Here is a 21,000-nt window from a genome sequence, read left to right as displayed (position 1 = left end):
CTTATCTTAGGTCCACTAGCATGGCTGAGTTTCTCCCTGGTGTTCCTACAGCAGCCAGTGCTTATCTCTAGCAGTGCACATAGCACATCATGTAGTGGTTGTACATTTAGCTGTCTGTCTCTCCAGCTAGGAAGCAAGTGGGGCTGTGTGTCTTTAAAAAAACAAAAACAAAACAAAACAACAACAAAACACTATATTGCCTAATCATGGCACTTAAGAGGTACTCAGAAAATATGTTGTTGGACTAAATTAATGGTACAATAAATTTTATCGTTAGAGAGTTCAACTGTTTTATCAGTCTAATGGAATATTTAGGACAAAATGATATATTTGGTGTATTGATTTAAAAAATAACAATTAGAGATAACGCATTACTATCCTTACTTCATACCACACACAAAAATTAATGAGAATGAGTGTAGTACTAAATGTAAAAGTGAAAACTTTAAGATTTTATTTTTTTAAGAGTATTTAATTTCTTTCCTTTTTCCTTCCTTCCCTCCTTCCTTCCTTTCTTCCTTCCTTTCTTCGTTCCTTCCTTCCTTCTTTCTTTCTTTCTTTCTTTTTTTTGAAACAGGGTTTGGCTCTGTTGCTCAGGCTGGAGTGCAGTGGCACGATCACGGCTCACTGCAGCCTCTACCTCCCAGGCTCAGGTGATCCTCCCACCTCAGTCTCCCAAGTAGCTGGGAATACAGGTGTGCACCACCACACCCAATTAGTTTTTGTATTTTTAGTGGAGATGGGATTTCGCCATGTTGCCCAGGGTGGTCTTGAACTCCTGGGCTTAGATGATCCACCCACCTCAGCCTCCCAAAGTGCTGGGATTACAGGAGTGAGCCATTGTGCTCAACCTATAAAGATTTTAGAAGAAAACATAGGAGTAATGTTTGTGACTAAGAAAGTAGGCAAACTTTTTTATATACAGCACAAAAAGTAGTAATCATGAAGGAAAATATTGATAAATTAGACTTCACCAAAATTTAAAACTTTAGTATAGTAAAAGACACCACTAAGAAAATGAACAGGCAAACCAGAAATTAGAGGAAAATATTCACAACATATTTATCTGACAAAGGACTAGTATCCAGATTGTACAACGAACTCCTAAAACTCAATAGCAAAAATAATCCATTTTTTAAAAAAATAGGCTATGTGGACAAACATTTCACATAATAAATTATGTAAAAAGCCAATAAGCTAATGAAAACGATGATCAACTCTTTGCCATCAGAGAAATTAAAACCACAATGAGATATTACTACACTCCAGACAGAATAACTAAAATTTGCAAAACCAGTAACACCGAGTTTGCGAAGTAACTGAAACCGTATATAGTCATACACCACATAAAGACATTTCTGTCAACAATGGATCGTATGTATGACAGTAGTTCCATGAGATTATAATACTGCATTTTTACTATACCTTTTCTCTGTTTAGGTATGTTTAAATACACAAATAGGCCAGGCACAATGGCTCACACCTGTAATCCCAACACCTTGGGAGGCCGAGATAGGCAGATCATCTGAGGTCAGGAGTTCGAGACCAGCCTGGTCAACATGGTGAAACCCTGTCTCTAACAAAAATACAAAAATTAGTCAGGCGTGGTGGTGCCTGCCTGTAATCCCAGCTACTCGGGAAGCTGAGGCAGAAGAATCATTTGAAATCAGGAGGCAAAGGTTGCAGTAAGCCAAGATCATGTGTCACTGCACTCCAGCCTCAGTGACAGAGACTCTGTTTCAAAAAAAAAAAAGAAATACAATACACAAGTATTTACCACTGTGTTATAACTGCCTACAGTATTCAGTAGATTCTGCATAAGTGCGTGGCCTAGGAGCAACAGGCTACATCATACAACCTAAGTGGTGAGGTATATAGCAGGCAGTACCATCTAGGTTTGTGTGAGGATGCTCTACGATGTTCACAGAGCAAGGAAATCTCCTAAGCATCTCCCGACGTTACGCGACTGTATACTCTTGGTGGGAGTACAGAATGGTAGATTGGTACAAAAGTTAATTGTGGTTTTTGCCATGAGGATTAGTAGCAAAAACCGCAAATACTTTTCCCTTTTTTTCTGAGGCGGAGTCTCACTCTGTCACCCAGGCTGGAGTGCAGTGGTGCGATCTCTGCTCACTGCAACCTCCGCCACCTGGGTTCAAGTGATTCTCCTGCCTCAGCCTCCCTAGTAGCTGGGATTACAGGCACCCACCACCACGTCTGGCTAATTTTTGTATTTTTAGTAGAGACAGAGTTTCAACATGTTGGCCGGGCTGGTCTCCAACTCCTGACCTCAGGTGATCCGCCTGCCTCGGCCTCCTAAGGTGCTGAGATTACAGGCATAAGCCACTACGCCCAGCCAAAAACAGACCTTTTATAAAAACATAAAAATACATTAAACCACTCTGTGAAGATAAATGCGAAAATTTAGGTGAAATGGAAAATTTCCCAGAAAAATGAATCAGACCAAAATTTGCAGTTTTTGAATAACTGGAAAAACTGAATGGTCCTAAAATCATGAAAAAAATTGAATCTACACTTTGACATCTATTCACCAAAAGATGCACACCAGGTCCAGATGATTTTACAGGCAAGTTTTATCAAATACTAAGCATGCATAACCCCTATTTTATATAACACTATCCCAAATAATTAAAAAAGCAGTCACCAGCTCATTTTAAAAAGTCAGTGAAAGGCCAGGCACAGCAGCTCACACCTGTAATCCCAGCACTTTGGGAGGCCAAGGTGGGCGGAAAACTTGAGGTCAGGAGTGCAAGACCAGCCTGGCCAACATGGTGAAAACCAGTCTCTACTAAAAATACAAAAATGAGCCAGGCATGGTGGCGCATGCCTGTAATCCCAGCTACTCGGGAGGCTAAGGCAGAAGAATTACTTGAATCCAGGAGGTGGAGGTTACAGTGAACTGAAATCGTACCACTGCACTCCAGCCTGGGTGACAGAGTGAGACTCTGTCTCAAAAAAAAAAAAAAAAAAGTTAGCGAAATCATGGCCAGGTGTGATGGCTGTAATCTCAGCACTTTGGGAGGCCAAGGCAGGCAGACTGCTTGAGCCCAGGAGTTCAAGACCAGCCTGGACAACATAGCTAAACTCTTGTCTCTTCAAAAAATATAAAAATTAGCCAGGCATGGTAGCATGCACCTGTAGTCCTAGCTACTGGGGAGCTAAGGTGGGAGGATCACCTGAGCCTAGAGAGGTTGATGCTGCAGTGAGCCATTATCATGCCACTGCACACCAGCCTGGGTGACAGAATGAGACCCTGTCTCAAAAAATAAATAAATAAATAAATAAGTTACTGAAATCTTGATACCAAACCCAAACAGTATAAGAGAGAAAAACTGTAGGCCAATCTCACTTAGAAACACAGATGCAAAAATTCTACATAAATTAGCAAATGTGATCCAAAAATGCATTTTAAAATAAAAATAAAAAGACAAGAATGCCAGCTGTCACCATTTCTCATCAGTACAACTCTAGAGGGTTTAACCACTGCAGCAAGACAAAAGTATTATAAAGGTTGCAAAGACCGTCTTTATTTCCAGATAGTATCACTGTTTACATTACAACAGAAACAGACCCTTTGAATTATTAGAATAAATGAAAAGTACAGGTGCTCTTTGACATACAATGAAGTTAAATTCCAATAAACTCATCATAAAATCAAAAAATCTTAAATTGAACCATCATAAATTAGGAACAGTCTATACTGCTACAAGTAAGATGAAGGTACAAAATCAACTATACAGCTATATCAGCAAAAGGCAGAAATTGTAATTTTTATAAAGGATATAATTAGCAATAGCAACACAAGTTATAAGGCACCTAGATATAAATCTAACAAAAGATATAAGATAATTTTTAGATGAAAATAATAAAACTTTATTGAAAGACATTAAAGAATAGTAGAGTAAGTGGAATTATATACTATGTTCATGGAGAATAAAACTAAATAATGTAAAAATGCCAACTCTCAGGCTGGGCACAGTGTCTCACGCCTGTAATATCAGCACGTTGGGAGGCTGAGGTGGGTGGATCACGAGGTCAGGAGTTCAAGACCAACCTGGCCAAGATGGTGAAACCCCGTCTCTACTAAAAAATACAAAAAACTAGCGGGGCGAGGTGGCGGGCACCTGTAGTCCCAGCTACTCGGGAGGCTGAGGCAGGAGAATGGCGTGAACCCGGGAGGCGGAGTTTGCAGTGAGCCGAGATCGCGCCACTGCACTCCAGCCTGGGTGACCGAGCCAGACTCCGTCTCAAAAAAAAAAAAAAAAAAAAAAAAAAAAGCTGGGCGTGGTAGCAGATGCCTGTAATCTCAACTACTTGGGAGGCTGAGGCAGAGAATTGCTTGAACCTGGGAGGTGGAGGTTTCAGTGAGCCAACATTGTGCCACTGCACTACAGCCTGGGCGACAGAGCGAGACCCATCTCAAAAAAACAAAAAAGCCAACTCTCCAAATTAATCCATAAATTTAATGCAAAAAATTTTAGTGTAATGTGATCAAAATTCCCAAGAAGGGTTTTCATGGAAATTAATAAGCTGATTTTATTTCAGTAATTAAGACAGTATAGTGTTGATGCTGGAATTAATAAGATGGTGGGCTGGGCCCGGTGGCTCACACCTGTAATCCCAGCACCCTGGCAAGCCGAGCCGGCTGGATGACCTGAGGTCAGGAGTTGGAGACCAGCCTGACCAACATGGGGAAACCCCGTCTCTACTAAAAATACAAAAATTAGCCAGGCGTGGTGGTGCGCACCTGTAATCCCACTCACTCAGGAGGCTGAGGCAGAAGAATCACTTGAACCCAGGAGGCAGAGGTTGCAGTGAGCCAAGATCGCGCCATTGCACTCCAGCCTGGGTAACAAAGCAAGACTCTGTCTCAAAAAAAAAAAAAAAAACAAAAAACAGGATAGTGGACCTAGAAGTAGATCCGCATGCCCAAAGAAACAAGATATATGGTAAATGAGGCTCTTCAGATTAGTGAAGTACATACTGGACTATTCTGTAGTGCTGAGGAAAGTGTTATCCACATGAATAAAATTAAATTCCTCACATAATAATTATAGGTGGACTAAAGACTCAATTTGAAATGTAAAAGTTAATTATTTATAAATATATTTAAAACTTTAAAGAAAACATGAAAGAATCTTTATGATCTTGGAGACGATATCGGATGTTTTCTCAGATAAGTTAAAAATCACACCAATCATAAAGAAAACAATTGATAAATTTGTCTGTTAAAATGTACAGCTTCTTCCTTTAGCTGCCTGACTGCTGCCATCATGGGTCGCATGCATGCTCCCAGGAAGGGCCTGTCCCAGTTGGCTCTGCCCTATCTCTGCAGCATCACCACTTGGCTGAAGCTGACATCTGATGAAATGAAGGAGACTTACAAACTGGCCAACAAGGCCTGACTCCTTCACAAATCAGTGTGATCCGGAGGGACTCACATGGTGTCGCACAAGTACGTTTTGTGACAGGCAATAAAATCTTAAGAATTCTTAAGTCCAAAGGACTTGCTCCTCATCTCCCTGAAGATCTCTACCATTTAATTAAGAAAGCAGTCACTGTTCAAAAGCATCTTGAGAGGAACAGAAAGGATAAGGATGCTAAATTCTGATTCTGAGTTTGATTCACCATTTGGCTTGATATTATAAGACAAAGCGAGTCCTCCCTCCCAATTGGAAATATGAGTCATCTACAGCCTCTGTCCTCGTCGCATAAATTTGTCTATGTACTCAAGCAATAAAATAACTGTTTAAATTTTTTTAAAATGTACAGATTCTATAAGCCTCAAAACACCATAAACAAAGTAAAAATACCAGCCACAGTCAGAAAGATACTTGCAGTCAGGCATGGTAGCTCATGCCTGTAATCCAGACACTTCGAGGTCAGTACAGGAGGACTACAGGAGTTCGAGACCAGCCTGGGCAACACAGTAAGACCCTGTTTCTACAGATATTTTAAAATAAATAAATAAAAGAAGATATCTGCAATGTACAATCAGTACCTAGGATGTATAATCAACCATTAAGAAAAAGGAAAGTCAGGATCAGGCGCGGTGGCTCACAACTGTAATCCCAGCACTTTGGGAGGCTGAGGCAGGCAGATGGCTTGAGCCCAGGAGTTTGAAACCAGCCTGGGCAACATAGTGGGACCCTGTCTCTACAAAAAAAATACAAAAATTAGCCAGGCGTGGTTGCGTATGTCTGTAGTCCCAGGTACTCAGGAGGCTGACGTGGGAGGCCGAGGCTGCAGTGAGCCATGGTCACATCACTGCACTCCAGGCTGGGCAACAGAACAAGACCTTGTCTCAAAACAAAAAAAAAAAAAGTGGGAGGGGGCCAGGTAGGGTGGCTCTCACACCTGTAATCCCAGCGCTTTGGGAGGCAAAAGTGGAAGGATCGCTTGAGGATCGAGACCAGCCTGGGCAACACAGTGAGATCCTAACTCTACAAAAAATGTTTAAATTAGCCAGGAGTGGTGGTAAATGCCTGTAGCACCAGCTACTTGGAAAGCTGAGGCTAGAGGATCACTTGAGCCCAGGGCTTCAAGGCTGCAATGAGCTATGATCATGCCACTGCACTTCAGTCTGGGCAACAGAGTGAGACTGTCTCAAAAAAATGTATATATATATACGTATATATATACACACACACAAACACATTAACACACAAATTTGGACACAAATGTTTATAGCAGTCATAATAATCAAAAAGTAAAAACAATACAAATATTCAACTGATGAATGGGTAAACAAAATGTTGTATAACCATATAATAAATTACTATCCAATCATAAAATGAATGAAATACCACATGGATGAATCTTGATAATAAACTAAGTGAAAGTAGCCAGACACAAAAGGATCCATGTTGTATAACTGTATTCATATGAAATGTCCAGAATAGGCAAAGCCATGGAGATAGAGAGCAGATGGTTGTCAGGGTATGCGAGGAGGGGGAACAGGGTATGACTACTAACAAGTAGGTTTCTTTTTGGGGTGATGAAAATGTTCTGGAATACTGATGATAGTTGTACAATGTAGTGCAATCATAAAAGCCACCAAATTGCATACTTGAAATGGTAAATTTTGTTATGTGAATTATATCTCGAATTTTAAAAAAGGAATAGACAATACAAACAACATGCAGACAAATGTTTTTAAACATTATGTTGATCAAATGAAGCCAGACATGAGGCTGGCTGCAGTGGCTCATGCCTGTAATCCTAGCACTTTGGGAGACTGAGGTGGGTGAATTGCTTTAGTCCAGGAGGTTGAGACTGCAGTAAGCCATGACTGCACCACTGCACTCCAGCCTAAGTGACACAGCAAGACCCTGTATCTCAAAAAAAAAAAGAAAAAGAAAAAAGAAAAAAGCAAGATAGATTTCATATCTACCAGATTAGCAAAGTGTTAAAGTCTGACGACATGTAGAAATGGCAAGGATATTGAGCAACAGGACTTCTACTCACTACTGTTAAGAATATAATTCAGTAGAACTACTCTGGAGAGCTATTTAGCAACATCGAGGAGAGATGTGCATACTTTTCAATACAGCAACTCCAATCCTAGGTAGATGCATTAAAGAAAGTCTCCTACATGTGCACTGAGACACGAACAAAACTATCCATTGCAGCACTACAGTAATAGCAAAATTTCTATGAACAAAAGAACAAATAAATCAATGCCTACTATATTACAGTTAAAATGCAAGGGCTACAGCCATAGAAATCAAACATGAACATGAAGTTGAACTAAAAAGGCAAGCTGCGGACTCCATTGATTACACCATTTATAAAAACAGTTTATGTAAAACAATGCTATATTTTGAGTACATAATCATATATTAAATGTATTTTTAAGTATATGGGAATAACATCAAAGTCAGGAGAGTGCCACTTTCTGTGGAAAATGAAGGGATTTCACTGGGAAAGAGGTACTCAGTACCCTGAGTACCAGGAGTCCTTTTGAGACAAGGACTCATGCTGTCGCCCAGGCTGGAGTGCACTGGCACGATCTCGGCCTACTGCAACCTCTGCCTCTTGGGTTCCCGCGATTCTCCCACCTCAGCCTCCCCAGTAGCTGGGACTACAGGCATGTGCCAAAACGCCCAGCTAATTTTTGTATTTTTTGGTAAAGACAGAGTTTTACCATGTTGCCCAGGCTGGTCTCAAACTATTGACCTCAGGTGATCCACCCGCCTCGGCCTCCCAAAGTGCTGGGATTACAGACTCAAAGATATTTTTTGAGACGGAGTCTTGCTCTGTCGCCGAGGATGGAGTGGAGTGGCGCAATCTCGGCTCACTGCAAGCTTTGCTTCCTGGGTTCACTCCATTCTCCTGCCTCAGCCTCCCGAGTAGCTGGGACTACAGGCGCCCACCACTACGCCTAGCTAATTTTTTTGTATTTTTTAGTAGAGACAGGGTTTCACCGTGTTAGCCAGGATGGTCTCCATCTCCTGACCTCTTGATCTGCCCACCTCGGCCTCCCAAAGTGCTTGATTACAGGTGTGAGCCACCACGCCCGGCCCTCAGTGATATTTGTAATGTTCTGTTTCTTGAATTGGGTAGTGGGTAAACAGGTGTTCATTGTGTTATCATCTATTGTTTTTTATATGCCTGACTTTATAATGACTTTTATGTGTAATTTCCTCTTCTACCTTTGTAAAGCATGTGTTGGGTTTTTTTTGGTTTTTTTTTTTTGTTGTTGTTGTTGTTTTGAGACAGAGTCTTACTCTGTGTCTCACTCTGTCTCCCAGGCTGGAGTTCAATGGCGCGACTTCAGCTCACCGCAACCCCGGCCTCCCAGGTTCAAGTGATTCTCCTGCCTCAGCCTCTTGAGTAGCTGGGACTACAGGCACGCACCACCATGCCTGACTAATTTTTGTATTTTTAGTAAAGATAGGTTTTCACCGTGTTGGCCAGGCTGGTCTCTAACTCCTGACCTCAAGTGATCTGCCTGCCTCAGCCTCCCAAAGTGCTGGGATTACAGGAGTAAGCCAGCATGCCTGGCTATAAAGCATATGTTTCCTTTATTTCACAGATTGATTTGTTCTGCTTCTTAGGTTTTTGATAGATGTAGTCAAGAAAAACACATTTTGATTGGCATAAGGAATTCAGTTTTTAAATGTTTAAATTTTGCTTTATTTTCAACACTTATATTAGAAAAAAAATCTTCAGAGCATTTGCTGTAATGGCTTAGCACCAACATTTAAATAAATTATTCAGGTTAGGCCAGGCGCGGTGGCTCATACCTGTAATCCCACCACTTTGGCAGGCAGAGGCGGCTGGATCACTTGAGGTCAGGAGTTCGAGACCAGTCTGGCCAACATGGTGAAATCCCATCTCTACTAAAAATACAAAAATTAGCTGGGTGTGGTGGCACACACCTGCAGTCCCAGCTATTTGGGAGGCTGAGAAAGGAGAATCACTTGAACCCGGGAGGCAGAGGTTGCAGTGAGCCAAGATCGCACCACTGTACTCCAGCCTGGGGGACAGAGCGAGACTCTGTCTGAAAAAAAAAAAAATTATACAGGTTGATTGAGGAATAGGGACAATTTGTTTTAAAAGACCACTGTATATTGTACTGTCAGTTAATAAAACTTAATTTTTATCTTTCTAAGGGCTGAAAAACTATGCTTTTTCACTTACTTGGTTCCAAAATGACATATATAACAATAAATATCAATTGAAGCCAATTTGGCCCTTAATTTGATGCTTGAGATGTGACTCAAAGTTCCCCATACATCATTACAAAGATGGAGCTGCTGCTGCACAAAAAGAAATGGAGTTTCTGGGCTGGGCGTGGTGGCTCATGCCTGTAATCCCAGCACTTTGGGAGGCCGACGTGGGTGGATCATGAGGTCGGGAGTTTGAGACCAGCCTGGCCAACATAGTGAAACTCCATCTCTACTAAAAATACAAAGATTAGCTGCGTGTGGAGACCCATGCCTGTAATCCAGATACTTGGGAGGCTGAGGCAGGAGAATCGCTTAAACCCGGGAGGTGGAGGTTGCAGTGAGTTGAGATCATGCCATTGCACTCCAGCCTGGGCGACAGGGCAAGACTCCATCTCAAAAAAAAAAAGAAGAAATGGAGTTTCTGCTGGGCATGGTGGCTCACACCTGTAATCCCAGCACTTTGGGAGGCCAAGATTGGTGGATGACCAGAGATCAGAAGCTCAAGACCAGCCTGACCAACAGGACAAAATCCCATCTCTACTAAAAATACAAAAAAAAAAAAATTAGCCAGGCATGGTGGCGTGCACCTGTAATCCCAGCTACTTGGGAGGCTAAGGCAGGAGAATCACATAAACCCTGAAGGCAGAGATTGCAGCGAGCCAAGATCACACCATTACATTCCAGCCTGGGCAACAAGAGCGAAATTCTGTCTGAAAAAAAAAAAAAAGGCTGGGTGCAGTGGCTCACACCTGTAATCCTAGCACTTTGCAGAGCCAAAGTGGGCGGATCATGAGGTCAGAAGTTAGAGACGAGCCTGGCCAATATAGTGAAACCCTGTCTCTACTGAAAATACAAAAATTAGCTGGGCATGGTGGTGCACACCTGTAGTCCCAGCTACTCAGGAGGCTGAGGCAGGAGAATCGCTTCAACCCAGAAGGCAGAGGTTGCAATGAACCAAGATCACACCACTGCACTCCAGCCTGGTCGACCCAGCGACACTCCATCTAAAAAAAAAAACAAAAAAGAAAAAAAGAAATGGAGTTTCCGCCAAACACACAAGCTCTGTGATCTGACCTGGGCCAATTCCCCTTGGCCACATTAAGTCAGTCACTCAGTCACTGGACTTCTCTATCACCTTGCCTGTAACCTAAGATACTAATAACCTAAGAGGGTTTTGTATGAATCAGGCAGTTTATGTCACAGGTGTGCATGAGTGAGGAGTGCCAAAATATTTATTTTACCTACTCCCATCTAACACACATAAGGAACTGTGCACAACACAAAGGTGCTCACGAGATGGCATGCAGACTGTGGTCTTACTGTTTCAGAGAGTTTCATTTAAATGGAAAAAAATGGAGGTGTTTCCATTTTTCTTCCAAATGCATTATGACATCATATTATGCAAACATATCCTTAGGGATCACAAATAATGACTCATAATAAGTAAACAAATAAAGGGGTGGATAAAATTCTGCCATGCAGTCTCTTATAAGAATAATTTCATAAAAGTCAAAATCTTAATGCTGGCTGGGCACAGTGGCTCACACCTGTAATCCCAGCACTTTGGGAGGCTGAGGTGGGTGGATCACTTGAGGTCAGGACTTTGAGACCACTCTGGCTAATGTGGCAAAACCTTGTCTCTATTAAAAATACAAAAATTAGCCAGGTGTGGTGGCACGCACCTGTAGTCCCAGCTACTCGGGAGGCTGAGGCACAAGAATCGCTTGAACCCAGGAGGTGGAGGTAGAAGTGAGCCAAGACTGCGCCACAGCACTCCAGCCTGGGCGACAAAGCAAGACCCTGTCTCAAAAAAAAAAAAAAAAGCTTAATGTTATCCCCAGGCTTTTCAATATTATGATCTAGGGGTTTTTTTGTTTTGTTTTTTTTTTGGTTTTTTTTTTTTGAGACGGAGTCTCGCTCTGTCACCCAGGCTGGAGTGCAGTGGCCGGATCTCAGCTCACTGCAAGCTCCGCCTTCCGGGTTTACGCCATTCTCCTGCCTCAGCCTCCCGAGTAGCTGGGACTACAGGCGCCCGCCACCTCGCCCGGCTAGTTTTTTGTATTTTTTTTAGTAGAGATGGGGTTTCACTGTGTTAGCCAGGATGGTCTCGATCTCCTGACCTCGTGATCCGCCCGTCTCGGCCTCCCAAAGTGCTGGGATTACAGGCTTGAGTCACCGCGCCCGGCCTATGATCTAGGGTTTAAATGCTTCCTTGGTATACTGTCCCCACCTATAAAAACTAGAGTTACTTAACATGTCAATTGGGGAGCTGCTGTCCAACCTGATGCCCCCTTGCTGACCATCCTTATCTTCTGACTCTTGGTGACACTATTTTGACTTAGTGACCTATAGTAGTGGGATCCCACAGCCCTTTAGTGTGCTATGCCAGAGCTATAGCACACTAAAGGTACAGTGGTCTCCAAACTTTCTGCTGATCCCTGAAAGGAATTCAGAAAAACTATGTATCCTGTACATTTTTATTCTGTATAGTTGCAAAGGATGCAAATTCTGACAAATGCAACATTTAAAAAATCAAACTGCAGCTGGGTGCAGTGGCTCATGCCTGTAATCTCAGGACTTTGGAAGGCCGAGGCAGGAGGATCATGAGGTCAGGAGATCAAGACCATCCTGGCTAACACCATGAAACCCCATCTCTACTAAAAATACAAAAAATTAGCCGGGCATGGTGGTGGGCGCCTGTAGTCCTAGCTACTTGGGAGGCTGAGGCAGGAGAATGGCATGAATCTGGGAGGCGGAGCTTGCAGTGAGCCAAGATCGCGCCACTGCACTCCAGCCTGGGCAACAGAGCAAGACTCCGTCTCAAAAAATAAACAAATAAATAAATAAAACTTGCTGGGTGCGGTGGCTCATGCCTGTAATCCCAGCACTTTGGGAGGCCGAGGAGAGCAGATCATGAGGTCAGGAATTCGAGACCAGCCTGGCCAATATGGTGAAACCCCATCTCTGCTAAAAATACAAAAATTAGTCGGGTGTAGTGGCATGCACCTGTAATCCCAGCTACTGGGGAGGCTGAGGCAGGAGAATTGCTTGAACCCAGGAGGCAGAGATTGCAGTAAGCCGAGATTGTGCCATTGCACTCCAGCTCTGGGCAACAGAGCAAGACTTCATCTCGGGGGGGAAAAAAAACTGTTTGGCCAGGCATGGTGGCTCATGCCTGTAATCCCAGTACTCTGGGAGGCTGAGGTGGGCAAATCACCTGAGATCAGGAGTTCGAGACCAGCCTGGCCAACGTGGTGAAACCCGTCTCTACTAAAAATACAAAAATTAGCTGGGTGTTGTGGTGCATGCCTGTAATCCCAGCTACTCGGGAGGCTGAGGCACAAGAATCACTTGAACCCAGGAGGCAGAAGTTGCAGTGAACCAAGAGGGCGCCACTGCACTCCAGCCTAGCAACAGAGCAAGACTCCATCTCAAAAGAAAAAATAAATAAATATATTTTAAAAACTGTTTTGAATCCAAATATTATGTTTTGATATACCTACCAACTCTAATTTTTAAAAATATATACTAATCTTTAACAGAAAATTTACATTGCTACTTTTTCTCATATACTTTGTATTTCCATTCTGCTTCCCCCACTTAATTTTGCCCTGATACATTTTTTAAACATTTGTCAAATTTTATCAAATCTCACACTTAAGTTTTATACACTACATGTAATTTTCACCTAAAAATTTTTGTTGTGAAACAAAAAGAGAATAAAATATGGACAAATTAAAGAGAACACATAAAGTGGAATTCTTTTGTTCTGATGAATCCTTTGAAAGCAATAGGTTTGGGAGGAGCCAGCCTGCCTTACTCCAGTGGCAGCTGACCTAATGTACACAATTTCTGCAAACTAATCATAATTAGACCAGGCTACACAAGGGAAAGGAAGCCACCTTATTTTCTCTCTTCTCATCATTGTGTCCTTAGCACACAGTACACAGGTGTTCAGTATATTTGCTGAACAAACTTCTATAACCAAGGTTTAAAAGGACCTACTATAATATATTTTTATACTTGAAATTTTGTAAATACCCCATTACCTTTCTCTGAACAACAACAAAAAAATAGGCTTACAATTTAACTGTTTAAAATTTCCTGTGCTACTGGGTGCAGTGTAGTCCCAGCTACTTGAGAGGCTGAGGCAGGAGGATAGCTTGGGCCAGGAGTTTGGTGATGCAGTGAGTTATGATCACACCACTGTACTCCAGCCTGAGTGACAGAGCAAGCCTCTGTGTCTTTTTTTCTTTTTTTTCTTTCTTTCTTTTTTTTTTTTTTTTTTTTGAGATGGAGTCTTGCTCTGTCACCCAGGCTGGAGGAGTGCAGTGGTGCGATCTCAGCTCACTGCAACCTCCCTCTCCCAGGTTCAAGTGATTCTCGTGCCTCAGCCTCCTGGGTAGCTGGGATAAGAGGTGCACACCATTATACTTCGCTAATTTTTTCATTTTTTTGCAGACATGGGTTTTCGCCAGTTGGCCAGGCTGGTCTCGAACTCCTGGCCTCAAGTGATCTGCCCACCTCAGCCTCCCAAAGATCTGGGATTACAGACATGAGCTGCTGCGCCCAGTCTGAGACTCTGTCCCTTAAAAAAAAAAAAAAATTCCTGTGGCTGTAAACTGTGTCAAATTTTTTCATTAAGTTACCACTCCAAGTATTAATAGGATGTAATTGATCAAAACATGAACATTACAAAATTCAGTATAAAATTAATAAAATAGGGTCAAGTGCACTGGCTCAGCCTATAATCCCAGCACTTAAGGAGGCCAAGGTGGGTGGATCACCTGAGGTCAGGAGTTTCTGAGACTAGCCTGACCAACATGGTGAAACCCCATCTCTACTAAAAATACAAAATTAGCCAGGTGTGGTGGCACATGCCTGTAATCCCAGCTACTTGGGAGGCTGAGGCAGAAGAATCACTTGAACCCAGGAGGTGGAGGTTGCAGTAAGCTGAGATCGTGCCATTGCATCCCAGCCTGGGCAATAAGAGTAAAACTCCGTCTCATATAATAATAATAATAATAAATAAAACAGTAAAATTCTATTGAAATCATTTTTAAATAAAATAAGTACAGTTTTTTTTTTAATTTGCAATTATTCATATCTCTTCATCCATTACAAATTTTACAACCAGGCCGGGCAGTGACTCAAACCTGTTATCCCAGCACTTTCAGAAGCCAAGGTAGGACGATCACTTGAACTCAGGAGTTCGAGACCAGCCTGGGCAACAAAGAGAAACCCAGTCTCTACAAAAAAAAAATACAAAAACTTAGCCAGGTACAGTGGCACAGGCCTGGAATCTCAGCTACTTGAGAGGCTGAGGTGGGAGGATTGCCTGAGACCAGGAGGTTGAGGCTGCCTTAGGCTGAGATCATAGCACTGTACTCCATCCTGGATGACAGAGCAAGATCCTTCTCAATAAAAATTTAAAAAAACAAAAATTTTTGAGACAGAATCTTGCTCTGTCACCTAGGCTGGAGTGCAGTGGCACGATCTCAGCTCACTGTAACCTCTACCTCCTGGGTTCAAGAGATTCTCATGCCTAAGCCTCCCAAGTAGCTGGGGTTATAGGGGCACACACCACCATGCCTGGCTAATTTTTTTTGTATTTTTAGTAGAGACAGGGTTTCACCATGTTGGCCAGGCTGGTCTCGAACTCCTGGCCCCAAGTGATCTGCCAGCCTCAGCCTCCCAAAGCGCTGGGATTATAGGTGTGAGCCACCATGCCTGGACAAAATAAAACATTTTTAAAAAGCAAAGAACTGATAATCATATAACTTTGCAAAAGAATTTGTTGCCCATTATTAGAGTCATTCGCTTTCATACTTCTTCAAAAGTACTGCTTAAAAAAAAATACTTAGATCAAAAGGTTTCCAGTGACTTCTAAATACACTAGTTACTCTTCTGCTAAAGGCAGAAAGGGATGATACGTTAAAATATTTCAATACAAATCTTTCAATACTATATATATATGTGTGTGTGTGTATGTATGTATGTGTGTGTGTGTGTGTGTGTGTGTGTATATATATATATATATATATATTTTTTTTTTTTTTTAGATGGAGTCTTGCTCTGTCACCCAGGCTGGAGTGCAGTGGCGTAGAGGCGCAATCTCGGCTCACTGCAACCTCTGCCTCCCAAGTTCACACCATTCTCCTGCCTCAGCCTCCTGAGCAGCTGGTCAATACAACATTTTTATTAAATATTTGTGTCAGGGCTGGGCACGGTGGCTCAGGCCTGTAATCTCAGCACTTTGGGAGGCCGAGGTTGGCGGATCACCTGAGGTCAGGAGTTCGAGACTAGCCTGGCCAACATGGCAAAACTCTGTCTCTACTAAAAATATAAAAATTAGCCGAGCATGGTAGCACCTGTCTGTAATCCCAGCTACCAGGGAGGCTGAGGCCAGAGAATCATTTGAACCCGGGAGGCGAAAGTTGCAGTGAGCCGAGATCGCGCCACTGCACTCCAGCCTGGGTAACAAAGCAAGACCCCGTCTCAAAAAATACATCTATATATATTTTGAGTCATCTCTTTCACGCACATCCCACAGGGTTTTATACCCTGAGACAACGTACCTCAGTAAGGTTCTGGATGAGTGAGAGGAGTGCTTTTCGTTTGTAAAGTGAGAGTTGGAATTATGAAAGGAGAACCTGGAGCCTTTACCACAGGCACGTTCTGAAGCCTACTTGTTTTATAGGTGTCCATATTGAAGCTGAGGACTTGGAAACTGGTGCCTTTAAAACCATGGTTCTTAGGCCAGGCACAGTGGCTCACACCTATAATTCCAGCATTTTGGGAGGCCAAGGTGGGCAGATCAAAAGGTCAGGAGATCGAGACCATCCTGGTTAACATGGTGAAACCCCATCTCTACTGAAAATACAAAAAAAAATTAGCCGGGCATGGTGGCGGGTGCTTGTAGTCCCAGCTACTCGGGAGACTGAGGCAGGAGAATGGCGTGAACCCAGGAGGCAGAGGTCGCAGTGAGCTGAGATCGTACCACTGCACTCCATCCAGCCTAGGCGACAGAGTAATACTCTGTCCAAAAAAAAAACGGTTCTCAAATTTTGGGGTCTCAGGACCCCTTTACACTCAATTCCTAAGGATCTAAAGGAGCTTTTGCTTTATGTAAATTACATCTGTCAATATTTATCATATTATATATTAAACTAGAATTTTGTTTTAGATGGGGTCTCACTACGTTGCCCAGGCTAGAGTGCAATGGCACCTTCATGGCTCACTGCAGCCTCGACCTCCCAGGCTCAAGCAATTCTCCCACTTCAGCCTCCTGGGTAGCTAGGACTACAAGAGCACATCACCATGCCTAGCTAATCTTCTTAATTTGTAGAGAAGAGGTCTCATCATATTGCCCAGGCTGGTCTTGAACTCCTGGGTTCAAGTGATCCTCCCACCTGGGCCTCCCAAAGTGCTGGGATTACAGGTCTGAGTCACCATACGTAGCCTGTCAAAGGCATTCTTAGGTAAAGCCTTAAAAAAAAAAAAAAATTGAGTACATGGTAGTGGAGGATATAAAAACTAACAATTTGGTGTCACTCAAATGACATGACCTCAGAAGCCCTTCTGGGACACCCCAGGCTGTGTTAGTTCTGTCCCCCACCTGCACTCCCTTCCACAGTGGCACCATCTCACCTTCTCTCATGGATGGCTCTATGGCTGCTTGAGGGCAAGGGTCCCATCTTGGTTATGCCTCACGAGTTACTGGGTAATATTAACACATATAACTCGCTTCCTTTCTTAAAGTGTACATCCCAGTTTCTTTCATATAAAATCATAAACTTTTAATATATTACTAAAACAGCTGTTCCTGATTTAATGCAGGTTGAGTATTTCTTCTAACATGTTTGGGACTAGAAGTATTTCAGAGTTTGAATTATTTTTTGGATTTTGGAATATTTGCATGATACCACTTGGGTATCCCAAATTCGAAATCCAAAATGCTCCAATGAGCATTTCCTTTGAGTATCATGTCAGCACTAAAAAAGTTTCAGATTTCGGCATGTTTTGGGTTTCAGATTTGGGATGCTCAATCTGTAGGACCTATCTCCTGAATCCCACTTTTGATCACCCATTGCCTCACCAGCCACCAGATTTACTAAGTCAGAGTCAAGGATAGCTAAACTTTCTTTCTCTAGGATAGATACAAAGAATAAAGCACTTACTAGAACCCAGAAGTACCTTGTCATCTCACAATCACCTCCAAGTAGTGAATCCTGGTATTATCTAAGGTGGAGCTCAGGCATATCATCATATGAGTGGAATAGCCAGGCTCAGTGACTCACACCTGTAATCCCAACACTTTGGGAGGCCAAGGTGGGCAAATCCTTTGAGCTCGGGAGTTCAAGACCAGTTCTGGACAACTGAGCAAAACCCCATCTCTACAAAAATTCAAAAAAATTAGCTGGGCATGGTGGTGCATGTTTGCAGTCCCAGCTACTTGGAGGGCTGAGGCGAGAGGGTTGCTTCAGCTTGGTAGGTTGAGGCTGCAGTGAGCCAAGATAGCACCACTGCACTTCAGTCTGGGTGACAAAATGAGACCCTGTCTCAAAAAAAAAAAAGAGAGAGAGAGGAAAGAAGGAAGGAAGGAAGGAAGGAAGGAAGGAAGGAAGGAAGGAAGGAAGGAAGGAAGGAGAGAAAAGAAAGAAAGGAGAAGGAAAGAAAAGAAAAGAAAAGAAAAGAAAAGAAAAAAGAAAAGAAAAGAAAAGGGAGTGGTATAAATCAGGGTTAAGCATCTCTGAAATTAACACAAATCAGCCAGGTGGGGTGACTCACGCCTGTAGTCCCAGCACTTTTGGGAGGCCAAGGCGGGCAAATCACTTGAGGCCAGGACTTTGAGACCTGCCTGGGCAACATGGCGAAACCCTGTCTCTACTAAAAATAACAAAAATTAGTCAGGCGTGTTGGCACATGTCTGTAACCCCACCTACTCGGGAGGCTGAAGCACAAGAATCGCTTGAACCCAGGAGGTGGAGGTTGCAGTGAGCCAAGATTGCACCATTGCACTCCAGCCTGGGTGACAGAGCAAGACTCTGTCTCAAATTTAAAAAACAAAAACAAACAAACAAAAACACATACAGATAGTCCTTAACTTCTAAATACTTGATTTCCCACACCAACCATAAAAGCCCCTGTTCTACCAGAACTATCATGATCAAATAATAAGTTCTAACTATTGTTTAGTACTTTGGGGACACAGAACACTCTGTAAGTCAGGGTGGTCCTCAGTGGGATCCAAGCGCATTTAGCATGGGTGGTTAGAAGACAAGAATCAGGCATCACTTCCTGAACCTGGAAGCCACCAAATAACACAGGTACTCTCGTTCGCCCCATGTTACAGACAAGCAAACTCAGCCTTAGGGAAGGAGCATGCCTGAGGTCCTGCAGCTAGACGGTGGTAAAGTGTAAGTCCAGGCCTGGGCGGCACCACCATTCTAAACCAGGGGTTGGCAAATGTTTCCTATAAAGGGCCAGATAGTAAATGTTTTAGACTTTTCAGGCCATACAGTTTCTATTGCAACTACCCACCTCTGCCAAAGTAGTAGGAAAGCTGCCATAAACAATATGTAAAAGAATGAGTATGGCTGTGTTCCAATAAAACTTTATTTATGGACACTAAAATTTGAATGTCATGTAATGTTCACAAGTCACAAAATAGTCTTTCAATTTTTTTTCAACAGTTACAAAATGTAAGAACCATAACTACTCGTAAGGCTGAGACAGGAAGAGCCTTTAAGCTCGAGTTCAAGACGAGCCTAGGCAGCATATTGAGACCCCGTCTTAAAAAAAAAAAAAAAAAAAAAGTAAAATCCTCTTTTTTTTCTTTGAGATGGAGTCTTGCTCTGTTCCCCAGGCTAGAGTGCAGTGGCGTGATCTTGGCCCACTGCAGCTTCCGCCTGGGTTCAAGCAATTCTTGTGCCTCAGTCTCCCTAGTAGCTGGGATTACAGGCATGCACCACCACGCCTGGCTAAGTTTTGTAGTTTTAGTAGAGACAGGGTTTTGCCATGTTGGCCAGGCTGGTCTCGAACTCCTGACCTCAGGTGATCGGCCTGCCTCAGCCTCCCAAAGTGCTGGGATTTCAGGCATGAGCCACCGCGCCCCTCCAAAATCTATTATTTCATACTTCAGGGGCTGCACAAAAAACAGGCAGTAGGCGTGAGTTCGTCCGCAGGTTATAGTCTGCCCACCCCAGCTCCAGACTCCCACTAGTCCTGCAACAAAGTGTGTGGGGGATGAGTAGAGACCCTTGTCATACCATGAGGCTGAGGCTCACTTGGCTGATTTTAACAATATCTTTACCCAGAAAAAGGGAAACCCTGACACCACAGCCTGAACCAACAGGACCTTTAGCTGCCCGAACCCAGGACTCAAGGAAGTCCTTGACCATCCAGGAGTAACCAAATACCAGTACCAGAGGCTTTGTGAGCTAGCCAGGAAACCCACCTGCATCTCTTACTGCAGTCCTAACTGGCCTCACTGGCTCCGCCCTTGCAGGACCCTGGAGTCTACACTCCACACGCAGACCAAAGTGATCTTTTAAAATTAAGCCAAATTCTCTCTTCTCCTCAAAACCCACATTCAGATGTAAATCTAAAATCCTTACCAAATAGCAAAAAGAAAACAAACCTAAATCCTTTTAGTCGGTGCATCTATAAGGCGCTTCATGAGCTACAAACCCCTGCCTTCCCCGCCAATTCCCCACCATTCTCACCTCTCTCGGTTTCCTTCCTGTTGCTCCAGTTGACCAAAGACATGTCCGCCTTGGGGATTGGTTTGTGCTTCCTCTTCTCTATGCTTAAAACTCTCTCACCCAGCTATCTTCCCAGGTGCCTCCTGCATCCCTCCAGGACCTTATTCAGGCATCACCTATGACAGAGGCCTTTCCTAATCATGGCACACACTTACACTCTGCACACCCCTTATTCTGACCTATTACTTCATAACACTTATCACCCTTGGTTTTTCTTGTTGTTGTTGTTTTTTTCTAATCCCATGAAAGATAAATTACATTGTGTTTTTTCTTTTGAGATGGGATCTCACTATGTTGCCCAGGCTGGCTTCAAACTCCTGGACTCAAACAAACTTCCTGCCTCAGCCTCCCAAACAGCTGGGACTACAGTGTTACAGACATATTAGAATAGGTGGTCATTGAAAGCAAGCACTTTGTTTTATTCACTGCTATATCCCCAACACCTAGAACAGTCCTAAATACATAGTTGTTGCTCAATAAATGTTTGTTGAATTTAATGAATACATGAATAGGGAGCCATAAAACCAACTTGCAATTGA

At 43.0% G+C, this 21,000-nt stretch overlaps 1 protein-coding gene and 1 pseudogene across 2 annotated transcripts in view; one reads left to right on the top strand and one right to left on the bottom strand.

Annotated features, from left to right (window-relative positions):
• KCNG3 (potassium voltage-gated channel modifier subfamily G member 3) overlaps positions 1–21,000 on the bottom strand; it is a 56,968-nt gene that overhangs the window by 23,551 nt on the left and 12,417 nt on the right. The window lies entirely within an intron of this gene.
• Positions 5,270–5,849, top strand: LOC102116272 (small ribosomal subunit protein uS15-like; annotated as a pseudogene).

This window comes from Macaca fascicularis, chromosome 13 (genome assembly GCF_037993035.2).
Source record: "Macaca fascicularis isolate 582-1 chromosome 13, T2T-MFA8v1.1".
Taxonomy (NCBI): Eukaryota; Metazoa; Chordata; class Mammalia; order Primates; family Cercopithecidae; genus Macaca; species Macaca fascicularis.
The sequence above is the reverse complement of the archived record's forward strand: the minus strand, read 5'-3'. Positions and strand labels throughout refer to the sequence as shown.